This window comes from Amphiura filiformis, chromosome 5 (assembly GCF_039555335.1).
Source record: "Amphiura filiformis chromosome 5, Afil_fr2py, whole genome shotgun sequence".
NCBI lineage: Eukaryota > Metazoa > Echinodermata > Ophiuroidea > Amphilepidida > Amphiuridae > Amphiura > Amphiura filiformis.
This window is the reverse complement of record NC_092632.1, coordinates 75,894,139-75,909,241: the sequence shown is the minus strand read 5'-3', so window position 1 is coordinate 75,909,241 and position 15,103 is coordinate 75,894,139.

Genomic DNA, 15,103 nt, shown 5'->3' with positions numbered 1-15,103 from the left:
ACATTCGCGAGTTGATTTTGGAAAAATTGGTAGTCGGAATTGAAAATTGGTGCAATCAAACCCGAAATTCTGACAAAACTATGATATATAGCCCTATATGATGTGCTTTAGAAAGTTGGGAATTATCTTTCATTACCGAATTATGTTACTTTGAAAAGCAAAAACGTAGACCCAAAAAAAAGATCATGGGGCAAGTTGAAGCCTGTGAAAATCGAAAATCTAACACTAGAAGCCTAAATTTTATACCTAAGTTTAACACCAGGGTTTGGATAAAAATATACAGTACCAAACATTATAGTTTTTTTCCTGACATTTACTGAAAAAATGGAAAAAATTATTGCTTTTCATTTGACCGAGAAATATTACAGTGAAAGGGTGTAAACTCAAAATTTTACTCATTTCAACACCAAATTCGATCGTTTGTATTGCCTCAATAAAATGATTGAGTGAGCCTCGTATAACAATGGCCAAACAAACGATTCAGTGTTGGGCAAGACTTTTTTTTTAATCTTTAACGTATCTTATACAGAATGATTATACTGCAATAACAATAATATAGTAATACATTGAAAAATAGTGTGGACCGGTCGTTTGGTAATTAATCCTGTTACATCACTACTAAGTTCTACGGCGAATTACTTGCTTTATTTCTTACATGCAATGGGCAGCCGTTATAATCCAACCTGGACTAAGCAAAGACGCGCCACAATTGAAAAACCAATCAGCACCGTAGACAACATGTAATGCCTGCCATGGCCACTCGCCTTCTTGGGCCTCTTTGCCACCAACGATTTCTTGCTCAGGATCTAATGGGACAGTCTGAATGCCACATTCTGATGGAACGTTACTTTCTGTTGAGTAGAAAATATTCTGGAATTTAGTCTTAAGAAAATAATATTTTTACATTGATAGTGTTGTGCTGACACTGCTTCCGCTACTAGCTGTTGACCAGTGGCGATGGAAGCATTAAAGGAAGTCTCCGGCAATCACAACATTATGCCTTATAATTATGTAGGTTAGAAAAATAATTATCAAGCACGAATTACATGATTTATTTAAAACTAACTCATAGTCATATTGACCATAAAAAACTATTAAATAGCCGTTTCTCAACACGCGATATATTCATAATTCCCGGGTGTCGACTGTCTGGGGCAATGACGTCATTGTTATTTGTACTCAATAATTGTCGTCAGCCTTCATTGTATCAAGGGGGTGACACTAAATTCACGGTTGTTCTATTAGCAACGCAAAACCTATGAAAAATTTCGCTGGTTTACTAGCTAGAAAGTGAGGCCAGTTATCGATCCGTTATGAATAATTCATGTTCGACCCCTTGGATCATGTTAATTGCTATTGGCAAATAACAACGTTGTTAGTTTTGCGAACTTTGCCTGTTCAATGAGAGTATAGCGCGCCCTCAATACATCTGGGCGCAAACCAGGCGAAAACGATCCAGTTTAATGAAATGGCGGACGGATATTCCCATCAGGCACCAGTGATATGTTTGTTTCAAAGAAAGTCTACTAATTTGATATGAAATGACATTTTGCAATAGCAAAGTCAAAATTAGGACTTGAGGTCAATAACATGAAGGAAATACGTGACAGAGGCAAGGTGTGAAACACAAGTAGTATTTGAAGTTAAAATAACCTTTGATACCCGACCTGACCTTCCATAGCTTTCCATCATGGCGCCTTATTCGTCTTTATGTATTTCTATATGCTCTCAAGTAAAATAAAATACCAATATGCACTAAGCAGACAGAATGTTACTTGGCTCCCAGCATGAATTATTGATTTTATACGGAGGTAAAGAAATACACAGTTGCCTGCAAGCCGTGCACCATACTCCAAATACTTCGGTAAATCTGAATAATGGTCACAGGTAGACATATCATGTGTTCGGGAAATCACGTGGCAACATTTTAAGATTTCAGACTTGTTTACTAGTTAAATTGTCATTTGTACTGTTGATTATTTATCTTTGTTAATTAATATATCTTTTAAATGCTGATAAATCGTGGTTGGCTGCCCATATTATATGTTAAATTCAATGTTTTATGAATATAATTCTACCACGCAGAGGGGTCACACAGCATAATTTCACACTACACGATTTAGCTAGATTTGGAGCTCTGCACTTCAAATTCACGTCAATTTCAAAGTTTATACACTTAATATATTTAATATAATACTTATTTTTTTGTTATAACAAACTGGAACACGAAATGTACTAGCTTATTACCTATACAGAAAGGGGATTTATACACATTCACTCAGCAATTTGACATGCCTGGCGCATCAAGACATTCTCTGTCTGGATAACATGACTGTCGCCCTCAATACGTCTGGGCGCAAATTTAAATAACAATACGCTATTTACATATGAATGCGGCTTCATGCTAATGTCTAGTGCCGCTTCCAGGCCTATTCCGTGATTGTATACTGGGACGTAATTGCACCAGGCAATTTCGGCGCCCGGGAATTTTGAATATCGCATGTTGAGCGACGGGATGTTTTTATTCGTTTTTGTGGTAAATAGGACTTTTTTAAATAAAACCATGTGATTCGTGCTCAATATTATTTTCTTACATATAAGGCATGTTGTGATTGCCGGAGACTTCCTTTAATATTTTTTGTTTTTTTTTGGGGGGTATATTTGAGGACATTAATTGCGGGCGAACATTTTTCAATTTCACACTATTTTTGCCCCAAATTAGGGTATATTTTGATATTTGCGCGCACTGGTCCATAAAATACCAAAATGAAGGTAGTTGATTGGCCAGTGTGCGCAAAGTTATATAATTTTAACAATGACATACTTTGGCCCAAACCGCGGTGTTTTTCGCGCTAAAACGGAAGATGCAAATGGCAAGATTTCTTTATTTATTCCTCTATTCGGATTTTTTGGGTGTTCCTGCCACATATGCTGTTGATGTAGATTCTCATTAAGTTTTGAGTAGCACGTACATCATAACCTGTTATTTGCACCGTCACATACATGTAGGTTGAGTGATATCTATAGACAAGTCGGGGTGTTTGCGTCTTGGTCCCGGGTCCTGGTTTGTTGATGATGGTGTTTGTGTTCGTGTTGGTTTGTTTGTTTGTTTGTGTGTTTGTTTGTTTGTTTGTTTGATTTTGCTCAATATTACTATACTTCTTGTCCCCTTTTCGCCACATGAAGGGCAATCTTAAATGGACAACTTGGATGGAAGTGAAGCGTTAGTTCTTAGGTACTTGCCCTGCCCCAAAATGTTTGTTGAATTATGTCTTGTCTTTATTATGCACTTACCTACAAATTCAAATATTGCGCTGAAACCTTTCTTAGTAATACCATCATTGTTGGAGGTAAAATGTAAGAAAAGGTGCCCCCTTGTCGATTGCAGTTGAGACGATACATGACCGCCACAAAATGATCCGATATAATAATTTGATTCAATATCGGGTCCATCATACAAAGTCAACGAATCACCCACGCACAACCCGGATGCTGATAGAGCAAAATCATGAAATGTTAATCTGACTTGCAACCCTGCCGGAGCTGTTAGGTTTACGCACCAATTAATGTTATCCGGATAACGATCCGGGTATCCGGGCGAGAAAATCTTACCATCTGGGAGAGTAGATTCAGTCTCACATGATGCTGTTTTGGAAACAAAAGTAAATGAATACGAGTGTATGCTACATAATACATGATGGATATTCATTGAATTTAATTATATTTATGTAAATGTATACAATCACAAGTATATGCAGCCTGTACATAAAGCTGTGATACGATATCTTATGATTTTCAACTATGCTCCAATTGTGTCGTCCTTAAATGGTTCTGGGTTCCATTTAGAGTGTAAACTTAAGGTATTGCTATAGCCGCTGCCATGCAACTTAATTCCATTTAGAGAATAAATGTATTGTTTTAGCCTCCGCTGCCGTGCAACTATCGTTTCATATATAAACACGGACGACACCATTATTTTAAGAAGAATTGCAAGCGATTAATGTTCATATTAACTATAATTTCAAACGGTGGGATAACAAAGTGATTAACAATAAATATACAAGCCTAATTGGATAGATAAACGTATGTGTAATTTACCGTAAACACCAGAGTTAATTGCAGCAGCAAGAACGATTATTATTGTCCATGTTGCCAATGCCATCTCAAACTGGAGTTGGTAAACTATCTTCCAAGTTGTTAATTCTGTTCATTTTACAGATGGTGCAGAAGAACAGCCATTCATAATGAGAAGGGAAAAAAATAGATTGAATTGAACGAATACTTGGAGTATATAATGTCCATTGAATACAGCTCCTGGCAACAGGGATTGTGTTCACAGCAATTATTTGTATACATGAGTACATTAAAAACGTCCGTCAGACTCGACATCGCAGCGCGATGCGATGCTGCGATGCTTTTTAACATCGCAGCATCGCGCGATGAAACTTAAAATGTAGTGCAACCTGAGACAACGACTTATCGCAAAATCGCGGGCATGATATAGAGTCTGCATCTCATTTTAAAGGAAGTCTCTGGCAATTACGACATCATGCTTTGTGTTAGAGAAATTATTATCAAGAACGAATCACATGGTTTTATTTAAAACGAACCCATATTGACCATAAAAACCCGAATAAAATTAGTCGTCTCTCAACACGCGATATTCAAAATTCCCGCGGCGATATTGTCTAGGGAAATGATATCATGGCTATTTGTGCTCAACTGTCGCCAGCCTCCATTGTATATTACTGGAACGCCTTGGGGCACTCAACGTTGGAAGTGACGGTATGTGCTGTCAACAGGCCCCCTTCTGTGAAGTCGAATATACTTGATGACCCCCTTTATTTAAAGTCACACCCGATGGCCCCTTTTTTTAGGTGCGGCTACCCAATTAACCCTTTTTTCCCTATAATTGTATCATCAAAAGGCTACAAAATAACAAATTATTTTGTATTGTAAATTTGGAACAAAAAATATAGTTTTGCTCCATTTATTTCCAAAATTTTCTATGTGATGACCCCTTTTCCTTTTGAAATTTTATACCCCCTTATACCCTTATACCCCTCAACATATTATACCCAATGACCCTCTTTTTCATTTTGTCTGTACCCAATGACCCCCCTTTTTTTTTTTAAACAAAACTTTGCGCTAGTAGTCTCCTTTGTAAAACGCACATAACTCATTAAGGTTAGCAACTATTTTAAACTGTTGCGATTTGGTAGTTTACAGCATGTTGCGAATGGTAGTGAGCTTTGGCAAAAATTGCATTGATCATTTCATAGCGTGTAGAAGAATTCAAATATCACAGATATACTTTTGTAGTTCCTGTGGTTCTTGAGTTATGTTGTAAAGAGGGCTAAAACAATAACACTTTTGTAAAACGTATACATAACTCATTATAAACAACAATAAATAAAGCAAGTTTTCAAAGTATATAGTTTGTAGAATGAACTTTTGCAAAATATCAAGGTGTTCAATAATATATTGATTTAGATAATGAAAATCTATTTTTTTGGCTGCTTCGACCAACAATCATCGTCTACCCTTAACAACAGTAACGGGTATAGTCGACTTCAAAAGAGGGGCCTATTGACAGGCACATACCGTCACTTCAAAGTTGAGTGCCCCCGGAAGGACATGATTTGTAGGCTGAACTTTTGCAAAACAGCAAGGTGTTAAACAATTCAATTTTTCAATCCGGACCCGAAATGTTGAAAAGAAGAGGATGCTAAAATCACGAACATTGAGAAAATCCACGGTTTAAAAACAGGAATTTGTGAGAAACGGAATCAAAAGCCTTTTCAGAATCTGTTTGGAGTAGCATACCTGGCTTGTCATGCAACTCAGTATATCATAATCGTAACGGTAACCTTATGTTTTCTCCAATGTACCGTCCCTTCATGAAACCTTTTTGGTCAAATTCATTGAATTTGATAGTATGTTTTAATTATTCAAAAGTTAGGGCGTCATTTAAAAAAACAATTGCTTTGGATCATTTCCTTAGTAACTTTCGAAAGTAGGGTAATAATGCCCAAACTGTGCACATCTTCCCCAATTCGTAAACAATAATAATTCGGAGAACGTATAGAAAAATACTAGTACCCACTTACCTTAGTTAGTATTGAACAGACACAATGATAAATAGAGCCTCTTTGATATCACTGAAGGAAAATGAGTTTCAACGATTCAACTCCTGCAATATTAGAAATTAAACCAGGACATGTTCCAATGCTACTAACGCATACATGTGCATGTAAATAACTAGTTATTCTCACAATCAAAATCACGACTATGGTTCGAACTTTGTCCGTCCGCTTCATAATGTACATACACTCCCAATAAATTACTAATAAAACAAGCAATGTGATAACAAAAGGAAAGGATGTTGCATGGAGTGTTGGTTTTTGGAGATAAGGTGACGAAAAAACTCTGTTCTACGGGCCCGACCAGCCTAGAATTTGCGGGTTTTTTAAATTTTGCAAAATAAAAATCATCCGTTTTGGGCCAAAATTGATTAATTTTGACTGAACATTTTTAGAAAATATGTTTGCTAAAAATCTTCAGATTTGTTTCAGATTTTTGTGAAATTTTAGGGTAATTTTAGCCTCCAGAAAAACAAAACGAAAACAAAGACAAAAAACAAAACAAAAACAAAACAAAACAAAGCAAAACAAACAATAACAACAAATAAAATAAAAACGCCCGATCGACCGACCCTACTTGAAAGGTCCGCCCGTCCGTACAGCTCAACTGATCATACTTTTCCTACATTCGACCTTTCATGATTTTTGAGTTGACGAGTTGACACAGTCATGAAAATAACTATAGATACTTGACAGAACATTAGTAGCCCAGTTCTGAACCTTTACATTGATCATTCATAACAATAGGTATCTGATGGATCAGTAAAGATAAGAAGGATTATAATATATCCGTAACCTTGATATTATAGTATATCTCGAGGAAAAAGTGCAATGGACATGTTTTCATTTTATGTTTCAAATATCCCGCGCATGAAAATTGAGTATTTAACCCAAAATGGAAAATGGAAAATGGAACAATTTATTGGAAATCTGTTTAGCAGATTTTTTGACATCATTTTTTGACAGCTTCATTCATCAAGTCATAACAAACGGCCTACATGCTTAATTTTTAATAAAATATTGAAATTGTGAAAAATATAGCTATTTATTGATTTTCATGTTTTTTCTTGCAAATATGCTAATAATATGCAAATTATGAAATTGCAAAATAAAGTTTCTACATAGCATACATCTTTCAAGTGTGATGTTCAAAATGACAGACATCAAAAAGAGATTCGATGAAATGTAATGGTGTAGTAACAATTTTGGCATGGACTGTCTGGTCAGGAAAAGTACGGTAAGTTGAGCTGTAGAACTTTTTTTTTTCGTCGCCTTCTTTTAAAAATGCCTCCATAATTTTTCACCATTAACGAATAGTGGTGCGGATGTGCTTGTACCATCCTGAAAGTCGTATATTTATATTAGATTTAGATTATACATTAGAATAGATATATTACCAAATTGTAGACAGAAAGTTGACGAAACACACATACTTAAACTGGATCTCTAAAGACGCACTCCCGTGAAATATATAACATAAAATAAAACAAACGAAGACGGGAAACAGTTGTACATTAGCAGCAAATTTTCGGTACTGGGAGTACCTTCTTCAGGCTTTATTATAAAATAAAGCTTTATTTTATAATAAATAACAAATAATAAATAATAAATAAAGGCTTTATAATAAATAATAAATAAAGGCTTTATTTTATAAAATAAAGGCTTTATTTTATAATAAAGCCTGAAGAAGGTACGCCCAGTACCGAAAATTTGCTGCTAATGTACAACTGTTTCCCGTCTTCGTTTGTTTTATTTTATATATTACTAAATATGTGCTTATGAATGAACTATAAATGTTACTTTGTCAAATATTTGACCTCCGACCTTTGCCAAAATACGTTAGATTCCATTTTTTTAAATTTTGAACTTTCGTCTAATTATCGACAAAATGTTTTAAAATTATGATGACAGAACCAGAGATCTTGAATATTCTGAAATTGTTGTTACGGAAGGCCAAAACACCTTTTACCCAATTTCACTTCAGAATGCACAACAAAACACGCCGATTTTATAAGTTAACAAAATTTGAATTTTAGTGAATAGTATAATAATTATGATTGGACAATTTTCTTGTATATAGACATGAATGCATACAATCAATGAATTTCAATGATTTACAATGTCATTCACTAATTTACAATACTTGTTTTGCAGTATTCTTCTTCATTGTTGATTATAAAATACTGGATAGTTCCTGAATCAAGTCCAAAATCCCAGCTTAGGCACGATTTATTGGAAATAAAAAATGAGAACAAAAAATCCTCACTTTTTCTCACTTTTTGGTACGTTTTTTTTTTCATTATTTTCATTTTTTATGTTTCTTATTATTTTGTGAAGAAAAAAATGAGATTTTTTTAATCACTTTGGACATTTTTCATTTCTTGTGTTTCTTATTATTTTGTGAAGAATTTTTTTTTTCATCATTTTGTATTTTTCTTTTTATTGCCTGCATGATAATATTCTATTAGGTTCCCAAAATATTGCCATATGTTACGGGTGGGCAAGGATTAGAGGAGGAAAACAATGCAATTTTGGCATGCCGTTTGGAAATCTCACACTGCGTAGTCTTTGCAGCTAAGTTTAGGGGTTTCAACCATCCAAATAAGCCTTTGACCCCTACAAATGAATCACACCCCTTGAACCATACTGAAAACAGGGATATGGGTCTAACAGCCAACCTTTTAAGTTTAACTAGTCCGACGAGTAGGACCTGTTTTTTCTCAGTTACCAACTATACTCAAAATCCACTAACCACCCGCCTGAACTGGACTTTCGCGGTTCGTCTTTCTTGCGCCAAAAGTGATCATGGTCTGAGCTGAGTATAGCATACTGCAGTTACTGTCCGTTTTCCTATACACAATACACAGTGCTCTCACCATTGACGCGCGACCTTTACAAATAGTGTATGTTAGAAGTATACCGTATTGCATTTGCCTAGTTAACATCACTGTGTGAAAAATAACCGGCCAATATTTAAACTATTCTCCAAACTTCTAGCAAATATATTTCTCTAACATGACCTAAAATTACAGCTAGGTTAGATGTTCAGAAGGGGTCGCACTTTCGTAGAATATGAGTGAGGGCAAAGCATAGCTAGCTCATAGCTAGCCAACTCCCCGTGTTAATTGAATGGAGATTTGACCGAAAATATTGAGCTATATTGGTAACGGACCGCTCCGTTCTGAAGGATGCTACAAAAAAACGGTACAAGCTACATTTAAACTATTCTATGAAATTCTAGAAAATATAGTTTTGTAACATGTCCTAAATTTTTAGCTAATTTAGGTGTTTGAAAATAGTCGCACTTTTGTGTTTTAGGAAGGATATGTAAACGACAGATAACACCAAAAATATGAAGAAATTATTTCCAAACCGTGTTAAGTCAACAATCATTATGTTGCTCATTTTCAAGAATGCTGGTTAACAAAAAGCAGGCCATTGTCTCATTTCGTGAACAAAGGTCCACATACCATTGTTTCCTTGCGTTTCCTTTATAATCAGTTACCCAACTGAAGCTGTATTATAGCACCTCATAGCGATACCGCACATATAAAACAGACACATGTGCACAACCAGAGAAGATCCGATTTAATCAGTTGAGCTGTTTCAATGAGTGTTATCTTGGTTTAATAGCTTTTAATGGGGTTTAAGTCCTGCAAAGGTCGAGATGAATTCTACTGTAGACATGACTGCATCATGGTCTAGTAACTAAGAAAAAAAGGTCCTACTCGTCGATCTAAGTTTAACTTACTTAGTTAAGATGACTATGATTTGAGAATTCAGATATGTGAGTACCAATTTCATATACATTGACTAAATTGCAAAGAAATTTGTTGAAATGTTTGAGCTGCACAAAACGTTAAGTGTGTAAATCCCATTGACACACAAAATGGCGTGAACCAGTCCGTAGTATAGATTTTATTCAGTATACATAATGAAAATTGTTCATTTAACGTTCCTCTGATGAGTTTTAGAAGAATTGCATAGATCACTTTCGGTTAAATTTGGTTTAAAGGCTATATACAGTAGGCATATATCATGACTTGATAGTCCGTATCCTCCAGTGATTACTGGTAATTGTTGAGTTCCATCCCAGGATTGACATGACCACTGAATGATCTGTATGAAAATAAATTAATAACAATAGGTTAATGATTATGATGACGACGATGTTGGAGATTGCTAATCATTTTCGTTTGAAAAAAGTGACCTTTCGTATTGAAGATATACAATTTCCCCTCTGCATTTTCCCCCCCAAAAGACATTAAGTTTTTGAGTATTTTCCTCACAGCTACGTACACTTTTACAAATCATTGGATTTATAAGGTTTACTTCGAGGACTGTTAAATATCAAAATATTAATTTTTAATAATTTGCCATACAATTTGTATTACGGTATATCGCGAATTTCAAGAAAAAAAATCTAAATTATTTGATATCGGAAGGACATTCCTCGTATTTAGAATGCAATTTGATGTGTCTGATGTGCTCTCAGGTCCCACAAAAATGCTGTGCAAACGTCGTTATCCGATTCCTTAATGTTAAAGTTTTCATCCATGAATAATAAAACTCTGGGTTATTATTTGGAGTGGTTCTCGTACAAATCCTTGACTAGATTAGTAAATCGATAGAAAGTCATGTCTACAGTAGAATTCACCACGACCTTTGCAGGACTTAAACCCCATTTAAAGCTATTAAACCAAGATAACACTCATTGAAAACAGCTCAACTATGTTAAATCAGATCTTCTCTGGTCAAATCCACACTACACATGTTTCTGTTTTACCTGTGTGATTTGCAATGAGCTGGTATTATAGTTTCAGTTGGGTGAACGATTATAAAGCAAACGCTAGGTAACAATACTGTGTGCGCCTTTGTTTACAAAATGAGACAATAGTCTGCATATTGTTAACAGCATTCTTGAAAATGAGAAACATAATGGTTGTAGACTTAACACGGTTCTTCATATTTTTTGGTGTTATCTGTCGTTTACATATCCTTCCTAAAACACCAAAGTGCGAATATTTCCAAACACCTAAATTAGCTAAAAATTTAGGACATGTTAAAAACGATATTTTCTAGAATTGCAGAGAGTACTTTAAATATTGGCCGGTTATTTTTGACACAGTGACGTTAACTAGGCAATGCCTATATACCTATAACATACACTGTTTGTAGAGGTCACGCGTCAATGGTGTGAGTACTGTGTATTATGTATAGGAAAATGGACAGTAACTGCAGTATGTATACTAGACTTCTCCGTAATCCACTTGCCCATTTTGCATACTGTGGCTATTACATTTAAGCATAAAACTCTGATTTGTATTAATTTGTGTGCAATTGATAGATTTTCACATCTGATCTTTTCAGCCACCGTATTCCCTGTTTGTTAGCTTCCCAAGTGGGTTTTGTTACTCGTGCTTTCGCGATCAATAAACTCATACTGCAGTTACTGTCCGTTTTCCTATACACAATACACAGTGCTCTCACCATTGACGCGTGACCCCTACAAATGATTTACGTTGTAAGAATGGGCACTTGCCTAGTTAACATCACTGTGTGAAAAATAACCAGCAAATATTTTAGCTATTCTCCAAACTTCTAGCAAATATATTTCTCTAACATGACCTAAAATTACAGCTACGTTAGATGTTCAGAAATAGTCGCACTTTTGTAAAATATGAGTGAGGGCAAGGCATAGCTAGCCAACTCCCCGTGTTAATTGAATGGAGATTTGACCAAACATATTGGTATCGGACCGCTCACTTCTGAAGGATGCCAAAAAAAACGGTACAAGCTACATTTTAACTATTCTAAATAGGTTCTAGAAAATATAGTTTTGTAACATGTCCTAAATTTTTAGCTAATTTAGATGTTTGGAGAGGGTCGCACTTTTGTGTTTTAGGAAGGATATGTAAACGACAGATAACACCAAAAATATGAAGAAATTATTTCCAAACCGTGTTAAGTCAACAATCATTATGTTGCTCATTTTCAAGAATGCTGGTTTACAAAAAGAACGCCATTGTCTCATTTCGTGAACAAAACCACACATACCATTGTTTCCTTTCGTTTCCTTTATAATCGGTTACCCAACTGAAGCTATGAATACCAGCTTTATTGCGATATCGCACATGAAAACAGACACTTGTGCACAACCAGAGAAGATCCGATTTAATCAGTTGAGCTGTTTCAATGAGTGTTATCTTGGTTTAATAGCTTTTAATGGGGTTAAGTCCTGCAAAGGTCGAGATGAATTCTACTGTAGACATGACTGCATCATGTGGTAGATTCCAAAATCAGAATTGTTCAGTATTAAAGTGAGCCATTAAGCAAGATATGTTGCATTCAATAACATAAGTATACTTAAAACTTTACTTTTACTGTCACTTATTATATAAACTCGTTATGACCATTTACTATTAATTATAATACACATCAGTATAATTTTGAGTTACAACAGGATGCGTTCATCAGAATTAATAATAAAATATTTTATTTATGAAAATTCGGCTATGGCATAGTCTACGTATATACAAACTATGTGTTCGACCAGGTAATTCTGAATAGGAGGGAGACACAAAAGGGTTGATCTGGTCTTACGTAAGCTGCAAAGCACATTCAATGGAATTGGAAAATACAAAACAAGAAACAAGAAACAAATCTGAACGAAAACTAAATACAGTTGAATGAATGAATGAATGAGTGAGGGTAGGCGTGTGTATCAGAAACTCAAATATATCACGTTTATTTTCAAAGGACTGAAAATTCAATGTATTTTAGTATAAGTTTTAGCACTGATTTCAGATTTCAGAAATGAAACAATGTAGGCATTTGAATAATTACTTATTGTTCTCATCTCCGGGACCAATAGTGCTCTTATTTTGCTTTTTGCACACGACACAACCAATACCACCGATGCCACAGATCACAAGAAGCCCGATTAAGAGGCCAACTCCAACGTAAATCCAAAGAGGATCAACTGAAAATGATAATGGACGCGTTTATAGTCTTAATCTGTACTATGCTACATTCCGTTTTTTATTGTTCCGCAGGAACTATGTGCCCAGACTGATCAAAACACGCAGTACCAGTTCTTAGCATATCCTGTTTGTAAAACTTGCTTGTAAGTTGTAGCGTGAATTATATGTGTGAGAAAGATACTGGTAAGAGGTACATGCTGTCCCTTGTTCACTTGGTTTAACAGTCATGAAAGTACATTGAGACCAGGATATGTAGCAGAGACAATTGCCATCTGTTTAGTATGTAACAAGGCATCTCATTGGACCTGCTGTTTTACATCACAATGATCGAGTTCCCAGTTCATTGACTCTTATCTGTTGTAATGTTATTGGATCTTGGGATGTGACAGCAAAGTAACGACAGAAATACAATACTGTCAATATCCAAAGACAACAAACATTTTATACCATATGTAAAATTTGTACCTTTGCCTTGCAGAGCTGCAGAGATTCGGCTAAATTTTATAAACTATCCATTATACTCTCCACGTACTTTGTCCTTTTTGCGGACTCTTCTTTTTGTATGGGCGTTAGCCATAGGCTAGAGCCATACTTTAATTTTGTTTTGCAATATTTGTTCGCACGTTTAACGGGTTATCTAGCCACTGTGTAGATTAAAAGTTGCAGGGTATATAGTATGTATGCGAATGAAGAAGTAGATATATTTTCTATAATAAAATGTCTTCAAGAGAGGAGAAATTTAACAAAAACGAAAACACCTAAGTCCGTCAAATGCACGAATAGAAATACGTGTATAGTATAGGCCTATCCACCATTGGGGAATTGCCGCAGCTGATTAGAGTCGTTCATTTCGTGCGGTACATGATTAGAGTCGTTCATTTCGTGTGGTAAATAGCGGGCAATGGGTGTATTTTTTGTTTGCTTTTGTGTTGCTTTTTGGAAACACTCGCGCTCGCTATAAAACCGTTCATTTGTTTGCACAGACCTGGTCTCCTGCACAGCCAATTTGTGTCGGGCGATCCGAACAAACATCGTGATAGCCACATACAGTCTGGCCCGAGTCACAGACTATCAAGTGTTTGTTTACCAGTGACCTTCAATAAAATCGAAACTGTAGTACAAACATGCTATATACAGGGTGTCCCTGAAAGAACTGTATCGTCAGAAACTTAATTGTTTGGGTATTTTAACGCCACAACTAAAACAAAACTAAATACTTGGTGCAGTTGAGCAATAAATCAGCTATCACATACTTTTTGAATTTTGACAAAAAGGCGAAATATTTAATAAAAGCAGCACATTTTGAAGTATAGTATTATTTTTTCAAAAAAATTTATGCTTTATCAAAATTTTCCGCCCTTTTTTATTTACTATTTCTTTTTGCCGCCCCTTCGTTTTTTGCCGCCCCTGTTTTTGCCGCCCTTTCTTCTTCCGCCGCCCCTTCATTTTGACCGCCCCCTTCATTTACCCCACGGGGGCTGGCGCCACCAAAGCCCCCCCCCCCCAAAAAAATACGCGCATGATTAGGGAACAAACCAAATGACGTCCTATAAACGGTTTCGTTTAGGGGTGAGGGGGTAAAAATACTCGATTACGTTTGTACAAAAACATCGGTCTGAAGAATGTGTCATTATTATGTCCAAATTTTCAACATTTCATTATTACGTTTCTGGCAGGGAGGGAGGGGGTCGGCTGAGAAATGAAACTAGTTACGTTTATAGGACGTCATCGATCTTTTGGTTTGTTCCCTTATTGGGTCTACATGGGTTTTAACAACATGGTGTATCGCCTAAACTTGGTCAGTTGTATTTGAAGTTGATGTTCTTACAGAGCTGAATAGATTTCGGGGTCATCCAAGGTCACCCAGGGTTCATCCGAGGCCAAATTACTAAAAACTGTCATATGGGCACGAAACTTGGTGGGTATAGTCAACACTTAGAGTAAAATGTTTGGAAGGTCATTTCGGGATCATCCGAG